This window comes from Dama dama, chromosome Y (genome assembly GCF_033118175.1).
Source record: "Dama dama isolate Ldn47 chromosome Y, ASM3311817v1, whole genome shotgun sequence".
Classification (NCBI taxonomy): domain Eukaryota; kingdom Metazoa; phylum Chordata; class Mammalia; order Artiodactyla; family Cervidae; genus Dama; species Dama dama.
Window position 1 is genome coordinate 11,852,850 of NC_083715.1, and position 17,598 is coordinate 11,870,447.

A 17,598-nucleotide genomic window follows, 5' to 3' on the forward strand; every position below is an offset into this window, starting at 1 on the left:
CTGTGGCTTCAAAATTCCAGAACATGGGCTCAGAAGCATCAGGACATATATTTCAGGGTACATGCTCAGTAGATGCATCATTTACCCTCTAAAATATTGGCTCACTAGTGGTGAGATTATTGATTCAGAATGTAGGCTCTCTAAGTTGTGGTGTACTGACTTTATAAATTGGGCTCAGCATTGGCAAGATGGCTGTTCTAGAACTCAAGTTCAGTAGTCTCAGGATGTTTGTTTCAGAATAAAATTTCAATACCTGTGGTACTGATGTCCTAGATACAAGATCTATGATGGTGGGATCTGTTCTCCAGAGTGCAAGCTCTGTAGCTTCAGTATGTGAGCTCTAGAGTAGCTTCTAAGTAGTGCTATGGTGCATGCTATAGAACACAAGTTCAATAACAGAGGAATGCATGCTCCTGAGTGTTAGCTCAGGAGTTGTGCATGCCTGATCTAGGGTGTGGTGTCAGTAATGTGGAATGCAGTACTGAATGCAAGCTTAGTACTTGTGGCAAACCTGCTTTTAAGTGTGATCTCAGTAGTGGCTAGACACTTAATTCAGGGTGCAAGCTCACTAATTATAACAGTCTTGCTCTAGAATATGGACTCATTACTAACAGAAATATAGTTTAACACTTGGTCTCAATAGTGGGATGATGTTTGTTATAGAATAGGGGTTCAGATGTCTCAGGATATTTGATGTAGATTCCAAGCTCACTAGTTGTGGAATGTATGCTTAGAATGCAGTCTAAATAATGGTGGGAGATCTGGTCCTCTAAGCAAGGTCAGTGGTTGTGGAATGTGCTTTCTAGAGTGCAGGCTCAGTATCTGTAGCATGCATTAGTAGAACACAAGATCAGTAGTGGCAGAACATGGGCTTCAGAGTGTAAACTCAGAGCTTGCCACACAAGTGCTCTAAAGACTGAATTCATTATTTCATAGACATGCACTCCATAGTGCAAACTCAGTAGGTGTGGTATTCCTATTCTTGGGCTGCCCAGTATTTATGGGAAATACACTCTAGAGCATACTCTAGAAGGTGGATCTAGTAGTGGTGAGACACATGCTCCAGTGTGCAAGCTCAGTAGTTGTGACATTGCAGCTGAGGAACAGGGCCCAGGAGAACCTCAATTTGTGTTATAGGATGCAACTCCATAGTGATGGGAAGCATATTCCTTAGTTTAAGCTTATTATTTCCATCATGTGGCCTCCAGAGAATGGGTTCACTGGGCCAGGCACATGCTCAAGTGAGAAAATAAAGTAGTTTTCAATGGATGCATTGGAACACTGGTCAATAACAGCAGGACAAAAGCTCCAGGCTGCATGCTCATTAGCTTTGGCCCATGTTCTATAGAGTGCAGACTCAGTAGTGGCTGTTGGCAGACCCCAAACTGAAAGTTCTGCTGTTTTTAAATGCCTGGTCTAGAGTGTAGGCTCAATAGTGGTGGCACACATGTTCCAGAGTGCAAATTTAGTGGTTAACAGCAAGTGTCTTTTATGTATTGGCACAGAGTGGTGAATATGTACTCGAGAGTTCAGTCTCAGTAGTTATGGCACATACATGCTCTGGAGTGTGTGCTAACAGGGGCAGAATGCACGCTACAGAACTCATGATCAGTGTAGCCACACATGTACCCCAGAGTGCAAGCTCACTAGTTGTGTGAAAGTGAAAGTTATTCAGTTGTGTCTAACTCTTTGTGACCCCATGGTCTATAAAGTCCATGAAATTCTCCAAGCCAGAATACTGGATTGGGTAGCCTTCCCCTTCTCCTGGGGGTTTTCCCAACCCAGGGATCAAACCCAGGCCTTCTGCATTGCAGGTGGATTATTTATGAGCTGAACCACAAGAGAAGCCCAAGAATACTGGAATGGGTAGTCTATCTCTTCTCCAGGGGATCTTCCTGATACAGGAATCGATTCAGGATCTCCTGCATTGCAGGTGGGTTCTTTTATCAACTGAACTTTCAGGGAGGCCCCACTAGTTGTGGAAGCTGGTCTTTATAGCTCAGGCTCACTAGTATGGGGTCTCTGCTACAGAGTTCAAATCAGTAGTTATGGGATATATGCTCTAAAGTGCAGGGTCAATTGTGGCAGCACATATGTTCCAAATAGCCATCTCAGTATTTGTGACCTCCATGTTTTAGAGTGCAGGATCAGTATTTGTGGGATATGTGCTCCAGAGTGCAAGTTAGTAGTTGCAACAATGGTGCTCTAGAGTGAAGGCTCAATAGTGGTGATCTGCATGTTTTAGACAGCAAAGTCAGATGTTGCAGTACACCTGCTCTAGAGTGGGGGTGGGGGAGGGAGGTCAAAGTGGCATGATGCCTACTCAGGAGTGCAAACTCAAAAATGGTGCAGTTGGCACTCAGTAGCACTGGAGAAGGAAATGGCAATCCAATCCAGGATTCTTGCTTGAAATTTCCATGGACAGAGGAGCTTTGTGGCCTACAGTCCATGGAGTCCAAAGAGTTGACCACAACTGAGCACATAGTAGAATAGGTTCAGTAGTACAAATACGTGTGTTAGAGAGTACAAGCCAAATATTTCTGGCACACCTGCTCTATGATACTAACTCAGTAAATGGCAGGGAATGTCCTCCTGAGTGCAAACTCTGAAGTTACAGCTCTGGTGCACGAGGGCATGAGATCAGTATTGCCGGCATTCATTCTTCAGAATGCAAGCTCTTACTTGTAAGCAAGATTCCACATATAGAATGAAGCATCAGTAGTGGCAAGATGTTTGTTCCAGAGAGCAAGCTCAGTAGTTGTGGGAATGTTACGATAAAGTGTGGTGCCAACATCTCAATGCTGTTCAGTATTTGGAGACCACCTGCATGAGAGCACAGGCACAGTAGTAGTGGGATGCATGCTTCTGAGTTCAAGCTCTTTGCTTGTTACACCCTATTTTATAGCATGTGCCCAGAAGTGGCAAGAAGCATGCTCAAGGACACAGGCTCAATAGTCTAAGGGCCTGTGCCTTGGAGAGAAAGTACAGTAGTTTCAACAAACCTGCTCTAAAATGGGAGCTCAGTAGTGTCAGGAGACTGCTCTATCATGCAATTTCAGTAGCAGAACCATGCCCACTATAGAGGGCAAGCTCTAGATAAGTTGAGCAATTGGAGCATGCATCCCATCACTGTTGGGGCCACACTCTATAGTAGATTTTCCACAACTACTGAGCTTACATTCTGGAGCAAACATCATGCCACTACTGATCCTGCACTCTAGCTGTGGAATCTTACAACTACAGAGATTGCATTCTGAAGAATGCATGCCACCAATACTGGTCTAAAGCTTGATCTCAATTGAGCAAGTTCAATTGTGGCAGAAGATTTGTTCCAAAGTTTTTTAGTCAGAAGTATGTTTTTGATTGAGAGCTCTGTAGTGGCAGGCTGTGTGTTCTAGATGGCAAGCTGAATAGTGTCACTGTGTTATAGGGCACAGGATGAGTGGTGGGATTCATGGTTAAAAGAACAAACTGACTAGTGAGAACATGCCTATTATAGGGCAAGCATTTAGTACTTGTGGCAAAAGTGAACTAAAGCAGTGGCCTGGTTGACACATGACCTGTTTCTGCAAAATGATCTCAGTAGTTGTGGCACAATATCTCTTAAGCACGTGCTCAGTAGTGGAGGGACATGTATTCTAGAATGCAAGCACAGTAGTTGCCGCAAGCATACTATAAACGAAGGCTTACTATGGTGGGACACTTGATTTAGAGAGCAAGTTCATTAATTATGGTGTGCTTTCTCCAGAGTGTGAAACTAGTAGTGATGGAGAAGACTCTTGAATGCAGGCTTAGCAGTAGTTATACAAGTCCAAGAATTCAACCTCAGTAGTCTTGGCACAACTGCTCTAGAATTCTATCTCACTAGTTTCTGCACACATGCTTAGAGTGCAGGTTCAGGAGTGGCAGGATGGATACATGGGTTCTTTAGTACAAAGAGCATTCTCCTGAGAGCAAGTTCAGTTGTTGCAGCATACCAACTCTAGAGCAGGATTTAAAAGTTCTTTAGCACGTGTTGCAGAACAACAGCTCAAGAGCCAGGATGAGTCCCCTAGAGTGCAATCTTAGTAGTTGCAGAATGCACTCTCAAGTGCAGAGGTAAATTATCATAAGGCAGTTAGTCCATAGTGAGCTGTCAGTAATTGTGAACTGACTGTCCTAAAATATGGGCTCTGTGTAGGTGGGATATATATTCCAGAGTACAAACCCAGTAGTTGTAGCAGGTATGCTTTAAAACTGGCAAAATCATGGCAGGGCACTTGCTCCAGAGCACAAATTCAGAAGTCCCCACATCGATTCTAGCAGGGAAGTTCAATAGTTGTGGTACTGATGTAATAAAGCATGGACTCCATACTGGCAACATGTATATCCCATAATAAAAGCTTGATAGTGGGGGCATGACTGCTGTAGACCATGGGCAAAGTAGGGGCCGAATATGCATTTCCCAGTGCAAGGTCAGTAGTTGTAGCACATATTCTCTAAGACATAAACTCAGCAGAGACAGAAAACCTACTCTAGAGGGCATGTTCAATTGTTGTGACATGCCTGCTATAGAATCCAGGACCAATAGTGGCAAGATATGCCTTCAAGAACCCAGGTTCAAGAGTGTCAGGGTAAATGATCCAGAGGGCACAATCAGTAATTGCAGCAAGCGTGATCTAGAGTGCAGCATCTGCAGTGGTGAGACAGGTACCTGCTCCAGAGTCCAATCTTAGTATTTGTGGTGGGGACTGCTCTAGAATGTGGGGCTAATAATGGAACACATAGGGTGCAGATTATAGGCTCACTACTCGCAACATGCTTGCTCTAGAAAATAAGCTCACTAGTCACAAGAACTGTGCTTGAGTGCCAGCTGAAAAATATTAGCAAAACTTATCTAGAAAGCATGTTAGTAATTTAGTTTAATAGCAGTTTCTTCATAATGCAACTCAACCATTTCAGCATGCCTACTCTAAATTAGGGATTCAGTAGTGGCAGAAGCAAGCTTCAGAGTGCAAGCACAGTAATTGTGGCACAAATACTCTGGATCACAGACTCATTCACAGAGGGCATGTGTTCCAGAGTATAAGCTCAAAGGTTGTGACATGGTTGCTCTGTAGCATGGGCTCAATATTTTCAGGATGCATGCCCCTTTTGCAAGCTTAATAGTTTTGCTATACCTGTTCTGGAGTGTGGCCTTTGTAGTGATGATACACAAAACACAGTGTTGCTAAGTATTTGTGGATGGCTGTTCTAGACTGAAGGGTCGGTAGTGGCAGGATGTACACTCAGGATGAAGGCTCATTTGTCTCTGTACCTGTGCCCTGGAGTGTAAGCTCAGTAGCTGCAAAACATGAGCATTGGAATGTGGACCTCATTTTAGGGGACAACAAGTTTAGTAGCTGTGGCATCTTTTTTCTAGAGCATGTGGTCAAATCAAGTAAAGAATTTTTCAGTGTGCAATTTCAGTCAATGTGCAAATGCTCATTAAACCATGCACTAATTGTGGCAGGACACATGCTCCAGGGTGCAATTTCAGTAATGGCAGCACATGTGCTTAGAGTCAGTCTCAGCAGTTTTGAGAAGCTTACTGTAGAGTTGGTATGTTAGCTACCCAGAAATGTTTGAGTCTTTGTGACCAGATGGTCTGTACCCCACCAGGCCCCTCTGCCAATGAAACTCTCCAGGCCAGAATGCTGAAGTGGGTAGCCATTCCCATTTCCAGGTGATTTTCTTAATCCTGGTATTGTACCAAGATCTTCTACATTACAGAAATATTCTTTACTCTCTGAGCCACCAGAGAAGCCTGAATATAATTTTGTCGCTTACTTCGTGCATACTCAGTCACTTCAGTCATCTCTGATACTTTGTAACCCATTGGGATGTAGCCCCCCAGGCTACTCTACCCATGAGATTCTCCAGTAAAGAATACTGGAGTGGGGGCCATGCCCCTGCCCCCGCCCTGGAGATTTTCCCTTCTGAGAGGTCCAACCTGCATCTCCTTTTTCTGCAGCATTGCAGACAAGTTACTTACCTGAGAATCCATTAAGAAGCCCATAAAAGGTAGGCTCAGTAGTTGGGGGATGTGTGCTCCAGAGTGCAAGCTCAGTAGTTGCAACATGCCTGTTTGAGAGCAATGTCAGAGTGCTGCCTCATATGCTATGGAACACAAGCTCTGTAGTGATGGGAAGCTTGCTGCTGAGAGTAAACTTGAAAGTTTCAATATATGGGCTCCAGGGTATGGGTTTGTTACTTGCAGGATGCTTACTGAATATTATAAGCTCAGCAGTTACAAATAAATGCACTAGAACATGAGACCAGTCAGGGTCTCATGGGGGGACATGAGCTCCAGAATGCATGCTCATTATTGTTATATGCATGCTGTAGAATTCCTGCTCAGAAGTGCAGCTGGTAGACCCTATAGTGTAAGTAAGTGGCTATGGAATCCCTCCTCTATGGTGTGGGCTCAAAAGTGGCAGAATGCATGCTCCAGAGTGCAAGATAATAGTTTCTGTAAGCCTCCTCTGTACTGTGGGCACTTCCTGATGGGATGTGTGCTCCAGAGTTCAAAATAGCTGTTACACCATGCATGCCCTAGACTGTAGGCATAGTTGTGGCAGAATGAATGCTCAAGAGAATTGTCTCAGTAGTTGCGGCCTACGTGTTATTGAGTGTAGCATTAACACTTGTGGGATGCATGCTTTGGAGTACAAGTTATAGGCTGTAGCATTGTGCTTTAGAGTGAAGATTCAGTAGTGATGAGCTACATGTTACAGACTTCAAGCTCAGTAGTCATAGTGCACATACTTTAAGGTACAAGGTTGTGTGGAAGCACAATAATTGTAGCACGAGTACTCAATAGCTCTGTTTTGCTAAAAGTTTTCACTTCCATCTCAGGTTCGAAGGATTTGTTAACATAAGAAGCCACTTGTTATATACAAATGAATAATACAAGTGTTTATTATAGAATTATCTAGCTTTCTTTCAATATACTAACATTAAGAGAAAAGAGAAATCAAAAAGCAGATGGTACATCATCAAACTGAGTTTTGACCAATGTCCAGAATTAAAAAAACAAACAAAAAAGCAGGGAAATCCTTGTCACAACACATTTGAAGTCCCAGTTGGGAAAAAATCCTCGGCAGCATGTCCACTCTGTTCATGACATTTCAAAGATAAAAGTTTTGGATTCCAGCTTGTAATCTCAGGACACAAACTGTTATCATTATCAATCTATGAACAAGTTGCAGCTCTGGTGTCAAGCTAATGCTGCTTGCTTTATTCTGTAAATCTTGGAATGTTTAGCCTGAATGCCTTCAGAGACTTTACAAATTCCAAAAAATTTCAAGGTCCACTTTCTATTTATCTATTGTGTTTCTCTTCCAACTTTCACAGTAGTGTGACTGACACCCATAGCAGTAGTTAGGGAAGTGTCCAGGTAGGTTATAAGCAGAGCCAGAGGCCTGCTAGCTCTTTTGCCTCTGAAGCCTGAACAAAACTATTTCTGTTTTATTTCCCTAACAAGCACACATTCAGTAATGTAGATATTCTTATTTCAGAGTGCAAGCTAAAACTGTGCAAGTTTTCTGGCACACCTGCCCTAGAGGACAATCTCAGTATTTTCAGAGTGTGTCCTTCAAAGTGGAACCTCAGAATTTGCTGCTCAGGTGCACTAGAGCATGGACTCAGTATTAGCATCATGGATGCTTCAGAATGCATGCTCAGGAGTCTTAGGGTGCCAGTTCTAATGTGTAGGGTCAGTAGAGGCATGGTCCTGCTCCAGAGAGAAAGTTTAGAATTTTCAGCATGTGTGCTCCATAGCATGGGCTCAGTATTGCAGAAATGCAAGTTCCAGAGTGCAAACTCACTCTTTGTTGGTGACCTACTCTGGATTGGAGCTCCAATAGTGATAGGATGCACATCCCTGAGTGCTGATCAGAGTTTATGGACCCCCTGCACTACAGCATGGGCACAGTAGTCATGAAATGCATGGTCCTGATTTCAAAATCAGGCAAACATACTTTAGAGCACATGTCCAGTAGTGGCGAGAGGCGTGCTTAAGGATGCAGGCTCAGTTGCCTCAGGGCGTGTGCACTGGAGAGAAAGCCCATTAGCTGCAGCATCTGTGCTTTAGTCAAAACTCAGTAGGGGCAATAGGCTAGACTTACAGTTCAAATTCAGGAGTTCTGCCAGGCCTGTTCAACAGGGCAAGCTCTGATGTGGCAGAATGTGGGCTCCTACTTCAAGTTTAGTAGTGACAAGTATGCTTTAGATAACTTGCTATAATGGCAGGATGTGTGCAGTATAATACAGCTAAATAGGTTCATCTATGCTTTAGAGCGCAGGATCCGTAGTGGTGTGATGTGTATTATAAAGTGCAAGCTCAAGAGTAGTGGCATGTCTATTATAGAGCAGGGTCTGAGTAGTTGCAGCACATGTTAAAGAGAGCATAAGCTCAGTAATTGAAAGACCTGCATTCTATAGAGTGATAGTTGTTGTATCACAACAGCTCTTCAGCATGTGTCCAGTACTGGTAGGGCTTGTATTCCATATGGCAAGCACAGCAGTTGCAGCATGCATGCTATGAAACAAAGGCTCACTAGGGGCATGCACTGGCTCCTGGGTGCAAGCTCCTTAGTTGTAGTTGTAGCACACCTTCCTGAGAACTTTAGCCCTGTACTGATGGAACGTGACTCAAATACAGGTTCAGCTGTGGTAAGATGCCTGTCCTAGAAGTCAAGTTCAACAGTCTGGCACAATTGCTCTAGAGTTCTATCTCACTAGTTGAAGCATGCAAGCTCAGAGTGCAGCCTCAGGAGTGGCACATTATATTGTATGGATTATGGGCACATTCATGTGAGGAGTATGCTTCAGAGACCAGACTCAGCAGTTGTAAAATGGCTGCTCCAGGCAGGGTTCTGTAGGTCCTTGACAAGTGCTCTGGAACATCTGCCCAATAGGACCAGGATGCCTCCCCTAGAGTGCAAACATAGTAGTTGTGAAATGCAGGCTCAAATGCATGGATATATTATTGGGAAATATTTACTCCATAGTATACTGTCAGTAGTTGTGGCTTGACTGTGCTAAACCATGGGGTCATTAGTAGTGGAACATATAATCCAGAGTGCGAGAACAGTGGCTGCAGCATGGATGCACAACTAATGGCATGACATTTGCTCCAGAATGCAAGATCAAAAGTAGAGGCACTTTGACTGTAGAGCAGTAGTTCAGTAGTTGTTGTATGGGTGAAATGGAGCATGGACTCTGTACTGGCAAGATGTGTATTCCATAGTGTATCTCAGTAGTTGAGATAAAACTGCTCTAGAGCATGGGCTCAATATAATAAGTATAATAATAAGTATTCCAGGGTACAATTCCAGTAATTTTAGCACAAATGCTATAATGTATTGGCTCAGTAAATACAGGGAGCTTGCTCTAGAGTGCCTCTTCAGTAGCTCTGACAGGGCTGATCTAGACTTCATCCTCAATAGTGGCAAGATCTTTGTTCTAGAACCCACAATCAGTAGTGTTGGGACAAATATTCCAGAGAGTAAGATCAGTAGTTGCAGCTTCCCCAATCTAGAGTAATATACAGACAGAAATTGAGGGACTGAAATAAGATATTTAATGCAAATAGATACCAAAAGAAAGTTGAGTAGCAATGCTCAGATAGAATAGACTTTGAAATAAAGACTTTGAAAAGAGACAAAGAAGAACACTGCATAATGATCAAGGGTTCTATCCAAGAGGAAGATATAACAGTTATAAATATATATATTTATATAATATATATATATATAAATATATAGATATTTATATTATGAGCAGCTCAATACATAAGGCATACTAACAAAATCAAAATGAGAAATTAACAGTAGTGCAATAATAGTGGGGTGATTTAAAACTCCATGCATACATAATAGATTAAAAAACAAAATTAACAGGCAACACAAGCTTTAAATGATACAATGGAACAATTAAACCTAACTGATATATGCAGCGCATGCATCCCCAAAACAAATAATTTCACCTTTCAAAGTGCACACAGAGCCTTCATGATAGATCACATCCTGGCCCATAAATCTATCTTTGGCAATTTAAAAAAAAAATTGAATTATTTTAAGCATCTTTTCTGATCACAGTGTGGTAAGATTTGATAATAACTACAGGGAAAAAAAAATATAAAAAGTAAAAACATATGGAGGTAAAACAACATGTTTTTGAACAACCAACAAATCATGGAAGAAATCAAAATATGTAGAAAAAGTGATAATGGAAATACAACCACCCCAAACCTATGGGATTCAGTAAAAGAAGTACTAAGAGGGAAGTGCAGAGCAATATAGGTGTAACACAAGAAATAAACAAAACATCAAATAAAAAGCCTAATTTTTTTCCTTTATTTATTTATTTATTTTCAGTGGGTTTTGTCATTTTACAACTAAAGCAGCAAGCAAAAGTAGAACCAAAAAAAAAATCCAAAATTAGTAGAGGGAAAGGAATAATAAAAATTAGAACATAAATAAATGGAAAAAAAAAAAATGAGGGAAACCATAGCAAAGATCAACAAGAAGATCAACTAAAAGCTGGTTCTTTGACAAGACAAGTAAAATGGACAAACTATTATTCAAGCTCATCAGGATTGTTTTTTTAAGAATAGTCAAATCAATAAAATTTGGAATGCAAGTGGAGAAATAACAACAGTTAACACAGAATACAGTAGATCATTAGAAGAACGGTGCTGCTGCTGCTAAGTCACCTCAGTAGTGTCTGACTCTGTGTGACCCCATAGATGACAGACCATCAGGCTACTCTGCCCCTGGGGTTCTCCAGGCAAGAACACTGGAGTGGATTGCCATTTTCTTCTCCAATGCATGCATGCATGCTAAGTTGCATCATTGTGTCTGATTCTGTATGACCCTATGGACAGCAGCCCACCAGGTTCCTCTGTCCACAGGATTCTCTAGACAAGAATACTGGAGTGGGTTGCCATTCCATTCTCCATATTAGACAACTATAAGCAAGTATATGCCAAAATAATGCACAACATAGAAAAACAGGACAAACTGTTAGAAAAATGGAGAAATATTCAGTTAGTTCAGTCACTAAGTTATGTCTCACTTTTTGCAACCCCAGGAATCGCAGCACGCCAGGCCTCTATGTCCATCACCAACTCCCGGAGTTTACCCAAACTCATGTCCATTGAGTCTGTGATGCCATCCAACCATCTAATCCTCTCTTGTCCCCTTATCCTCCTGCCCTTAATCTTTCCCAGCATCAGGGTCTTTTCAAATGAGTCAATTCTTCACATCAGGTAGCCAAAGTATTGGAGTTTCAGCTTCAACATCAGTCTTTTCAATGAAAGAACTGGTTGGATTTTCTTGCAGTCCAAGAAGCTCTAAAGAGTCTTCTCCAAAACCATAGTTCAAAAGCAATAATTCTTCCATGCTCAGCTTTCTTTATAGTCCAACTCCCACAGCCATACATGACTACTGGAAAAACCATAGCCTTTACTAGGCAGACCTTTGTTGGCAAAGTCATGTCTCTGTTTTTCAATATGCTGTCTACATTGGTCATAACTTTCCTTCCAAGGAGTAAGTGTCTTTTAATTTCATGGCTGCAGTCACCATCTGCAGTGGTTTTGGAGCACCCCCAAAATAAAGTCAGCCACTGTTTCCACTGTTTCCCCATCTATTTTCCATGAAGTGATGGGACAAAATGCCATGATGTTAGTTTTCTGACTGTTGAGCTTTAAGCCGTTTTTTTCACTCTCCTCTTTCACTTTCATCAAGTGGCTCTTTAGTTCTTCTCACTTTCTGTCACAAGGTTGGTGTCATCTACACATCTGAGGTTATTGATATTTCTCCCAGCAATCTTGATACCAGCTTTTGCTTTATCCAGCCCAGCAGCTGTGTTGTGCAAGAGTGGTGGCTGCACAGTTGCAGGAGCAATGAGAGGAGCTACCCCATGGCCAAGGTCAGAAATGGTGGCTGAGAAGAACTACCCCACATTCAACATAATGAGCAGCAACTGTGCTTTGTTGGAGCAGCTGTGAAGGGATACCCCATGTTCAAAGTAACAGAAACATGAGTAAGATAGTAGGTGCTGAGAGAGGACATCAGAGGGCAGACAGACTGAAACCACAATCACAGACGAGTCATTCTGATCACATGGGCCACAGCTTGTCTAACTCAATGAAATTAAGTTATGCTGTGTGTGGCCAAACAAGATGGACAGGTCATAGTGGAGAGATCTGACAGAAAGTGGTCCACTGGAGAAGAGAATAGCAAGCCACTTCAGTATTCTTGCTTTGAGAACCCCACGAACAGTATGAAAAGGCAATAAGATAGGACACTGAAAGATGATCTCTGCAGGTCAGTATGTGCCCAATATGCTACTGAAGATCAGTGGAGAAATAACTCCAGAAAGAATGAAGAGATGTAACCAAAGCAAAAACGACACCAAGTTGCGGATGTAACTGGTGAAAGAAGCAAGGTCTGATGCTGTAAAGAGCAGTATTGCATAGGAACCAGGAATGTGAGGTCCATAAATGAAAGTAAATTGGAAGTGGTCCAACAGGAGACTGCAAGGGTGAATGTGGACATTCTAGAAATCGGCAAACTAGGATGGACTGGAATGGGTGAATTTAACCCAGATGACCATTATATCTACTTCTGTGGGCAGGAATCCCTTAGAAGAAATGGAGTAGCCATCATAGTCAACAAAAGAGTATGAAATGCAGTATTTTGATGCAGTCTTAGAAACAACAAAATGATCTCTGTTCATTTTCAAGAAAAACCATTCAATAACATGGTAAACCAAGTCTATGCCCAGACCAGTAATGCTGAAGACTGAAGTGGAATGGTTCTATGAAGACCTCCAATACCGTTTAGAACTAACACCCAAAAAAGATGTCCTTTCCATTACAGAGAACTGAAATGCAAACGTAGGAAGCCAAGAGATACCTGGAATAACAGGCAAATGTGGTCTTGGAGTACAGAACAAAGCAGAGAAAAGGCTAATACAGTTTTGCCAAGAGAGTACACTGGTCATAGCAAACACCCTCTTCCAACAACATGAGAGAAGACTCTACACATGGACATCACCAGATGGTCAACATCGAAATCAGATTGATTATACTCTTGGAAGCCACAGATGGAGAAGCTCTATACAGTGAGCAAAAACAAGACTGGGAGCTGACTGTGGCTCAGATCATGAACTCCTTATTGCCAAATTAAACTTAAATGGAAGAAAGTGGGGAAAACCACTAGACCATTCAGGTATGACCTTAATCAAATCCCTTACAATTATACAGTGGAATTGGGAAATGGATTTAAGGGAGTAGATCTGATAGACAGGGTGCCTGATGAGCTATGGACAGAGGTTCGTGAAATTGTACAGAAGACAGGGATGATACCATCCTTAAGAAAAAGAAATGCAAAAAAGCAAAATGACTGTCTGAGGGGGCCTTAAAAAGAACTGTGAAAAGAAGAGAAGAGAAAAGCAAAGGAGGAAAGGAAAAATATACCCACTTAAATGCAGAGTTCCAAAGAATAGCAAGGAGAGATGAGAGAGACTTCCTCAGAGATCAGTGCAACAAAATAGAGGAAAACCATAGAATGGGAAGACTAGAGATTTCTTCAAGAAAATTAGAGATACAAAGGGAACAGTTCATGCAAAGATGGGCTCAATAAAGGACAGAAATTGTATGGACCTGACAGAAGAAGAAGAGATTAAGAAGAGATGGCAAGAATACACAGAAGAACTGTTCAAAAAAGATCTTCATGACCCAGATGATCACGATGTTGTGATCACTCACACTCACCTAGAGCCAGACATCCTGGAATATGAAGTCAAGGGGGCCTTAGGAAGCATCACTACAAAGCTAGTGAAGGTGATGGAGTTCAAGTTGAGCTATTTCAAATCCTGAAAGATGATGTTGTGAAAGTGCTGCACTCAATATGCCAGGTAAGTTGGAAAACTCACCAGTGGCCAAAGGACTGGAAAAACATCAGTTTTCATTCCAGTCCCGATGAAAGGCAAAGCCAAAGAATGTTTAACCTATCACACAACTCATCTAACATGCTAGTAAAGTAATGCTCAAAGTTCTCCAAGCCAGGCTTCAGCAATACATGAACTGTGAACTTCCAGATGTTCAAGCTGGGTTTAGAAAAAGCAGAGGAACCAGAGATCAAATTGCCAACATCCACAGGATCATTGAGAAAGCAAGAGAGTTCCAGAAAAACATCTATTTCTGCTTTATTGACTATGCCAAAGCCTTTGACTGTGTGGATCACAATAAATGGTGGAAAATTCTGAAAGAGATGGGCATACCAGACCACCTGATTTGCCTCTTGAAAAACTTGTATACAGGTCAGGAAGGAACAGTTTTAACTGGATATGGAACAACAGCCTGTTTACAAATAGGAAAAGGAGTACATCAAGGCTGTCTATTGTCACCCTGTTTATTTAACTTATATGCAGAGCACATCATGAGAAATGCTGGGCTGAATGAAAGACAAGTTGGCGTCAAGATTGCTGGGAAAAATATCAATAACCTTATATATGCAGATGATACCAGCATTATGGAAGAAAACAAAGAAGAACTAGAGTCTCATCATGAAGGTGAAAGTGGAGAGTGAAAAAGTGGCTTAAAGCTCACCATTCAGAAAACTAAGATCATGACATCTGGTCCCATCACTTCATGGCAAACAGATGGGGAAACAGTGGAAACAGTGGCTAACTTTGTTTTTCTGGCCTCCAAAATCACTGCAGATGGTGATTGCAGCCATGAAATTAAAAGACACTTAATTATTGAAAGGAAAGTTATGGCTAACCTAGACAACATACTGAAAAGCCCATACATGACTTTGTCAACAAAGGTCCATTTAGTCAAGGCTATGGATTTTCCAGTAGTCATGTATGGATGTGAGAGTTGGAGTATAAAGAAAACTGAGCACCGAAGGATTTATACTTTTGAACTGTGGTGTTGAAGAAGCCTCTTGTGGGTCCCTTGGACTGCGAGGAGATCCAACTAGTCCATCCTAAAGGAGATCAGTCCTGGATGTTCATAGGAAGGACTGATGTTGAAGCTGAAACTGCAATTCTTTGGCTACCTGATGCAAAGAGCTGACTCATTTGAAAAGACCCTGATGCTGAGAAAGACTGAGGGCAGGAGGGAAAAGGGACGATAGAGGATGAGATGGTCGGATGGCATAACCGACTCAATGGACATAGGTTTGGGTTTACTCTGAGAATTGGTGATGGACAGGGTGGCCTGGAGTGATGGGGTCTCAAAGAGTTGGACACTACTGAGCGACTGAACTGAACTGAGTATTACATTGTGTGTATGTACAACAACATGCTCATCCATCTACCTGCTGAAGGACATCTTGGTTTCTTCCATGTCCTAGCTCTTGTAAACAGTGCTGTGACGAACATTGGGGTACGTGTGACTCTTTCAATTCTGATTTTCTTGTTATGTATACCCAGCAGTGGAATTGCTGAGTCATATGGCTATTCTCTTTCCAGTTTTTGAAGTAATCGCCACACTAGCTATGCAAATTTACATTCCTACCCACAGTGTACAAGTGTGCCCTTTTCCCACACCCTCTCCAGCATATATTGTTTGTAGACTTTTTGATAGCAGCCATTCTGACGAGTGTGAGATGGTGCATCATTGTGATTTTGTTTGCAAATCTCTCCTAATGAGGGATGTTGAGCATCTTTTCATGTGTTTGTTAGCCATCTGTATGTCTTTTTGGAGAAATGTCTGTGTAGTTCTTAGTCTATTTTTTGATTGGGTCTTTAACATTTCTGGTATTGAGCTGCATGAGTTGTTTGTTAATTTTTTAATATAAATTCTTTGTCAGTTGCTTCGTTTGCTACTATGTTCTCCCATTCTGAAGGCTGCCTTTTCACCTTGCTTATAGTTTCCTTCATTGTACAAAAGATTTTACATTTAATTAGGTTTCATTTGTTTATTTTTGCTTTCATTTCCATTTTTCTGGGAAGTGGATCATAGATGATCTTGCTGAGATTTATCTGAGAGTGTGTTTTCCTCTAAGAACTTTACACTTTCTGGCCTTACATTAAGATATTTAATCAATTTTAAACTTATTTTTGTGTATGGTGCTAAAAAGTGTTCTAGTTTCATGGTTTTACAGGTGGTTGACCAGTTCTCCCAGCACTAGAAAATTATTCTCCCTTTTTCTCTTGATGAGTGTGGCTAATGTTTTGTTTATTTTATACATCATCTCAAAGAACCGACTTTAGTTTTGTTGGTTTTTGCTGTAGTCTTCTTTGATTCTTTTTCATTTATTTCTGCTCTGAGTTTTATAATTTTTTTCCTTCTGTTAACTTTGGGGTTCTTTTGTTCTTCTTCTAGTTGCTTAGATGTAAAGTTATGTTTATTTGATGCCTCTCTTGTTTCTTGAGGTAGGCTTATATTTCTATTAATCTCCCTCTTAGCACTGCTTTTACTGAATCCATAGGTTTGGGGTTGTCTCATACATGTTCTCATACATTTCAGTGCATATTTTGACTTCCTTGTTAAATACTTCTGTGATCTGTTGGTTATCCAGAAGTGTGTAATTTAGCCTGTATGTGTTTGTATTTAATAGTTTTTTTTCCCCTTGTGCTGCTGCTGCTGCTGCTGCTAAGTCGCTTCAGTCGTGTCCGACTCTGTGCGACCCCATAGATGGCAGCCACCAGGCTCCGCCATCCCTGGGACTCTCCAGGTGAGAACACTGGGGTGGGTTGCCATTTCCTTCTCCAATGCATGAAAGTGAAAAGTGAAAGTGAAGTCACTCAGTTGTGTCCAACTGTTAGCAACCACATGGACTGCAGCCTACCAGGCTCCTCCAGCCATGGGATTCACCAGGCAAAAGTACTGGAGTGGGTTGCCAGTGCCTTCTCTGTGTGTCTAGATTTAGCATCTGCAATTATAGTTCTTGACTCTGGAGCATGCATTCCACCACTTTTGAGAGTGAGTTCTAGAAAATGCATGCTAAAAGCTCTGAATGTGAACCATGGATCTGTGTTCCATGTAAATTGCACTCTAGAGCTGGCCTGTTGTAACTACTGAGCTTTCATTCAGAGGCTCACATTCTGGCACTATTGAGCATGTGCTCTACAGCAAGTACACTGTCAATATGGAGCCTAACTTCAAAATCATGGCCAAGTAGTATTGAGCCTTAAGTGTAAGGCATACATGAATCAAAATTACTGATCTAATCCTCTGTAGCTTGTGTCTAGCAATCATTTAGTTTGCACTCTGAATCATGTTTCTTACTTACTTCTGCCCAATACTGTGTAGCACTTTTGCTGCAACTACTGAGTTGGCACTTTGGAGCACATGATCCAGCACTACTGAGCACAGGCTCAATGGTATGCATCTGACCCCTATGGAGCTTGTGCTCTGGAGAAGGCTTTCCACATCTATGGAACTTTTCTCCTGAAGCATATGTATTGTATACTCTGCCTGTGACCTTCAGTACCATGTTTCAATGATGTAGCTAGCCATCTGGAGTATTCCTCTAGTGTCTCTTAGGCATGTATTCCAAAGCACAAATCCCTGCATTTCTAAACCCTTTCTCCTAAGTAGAAATGACTGCTGAG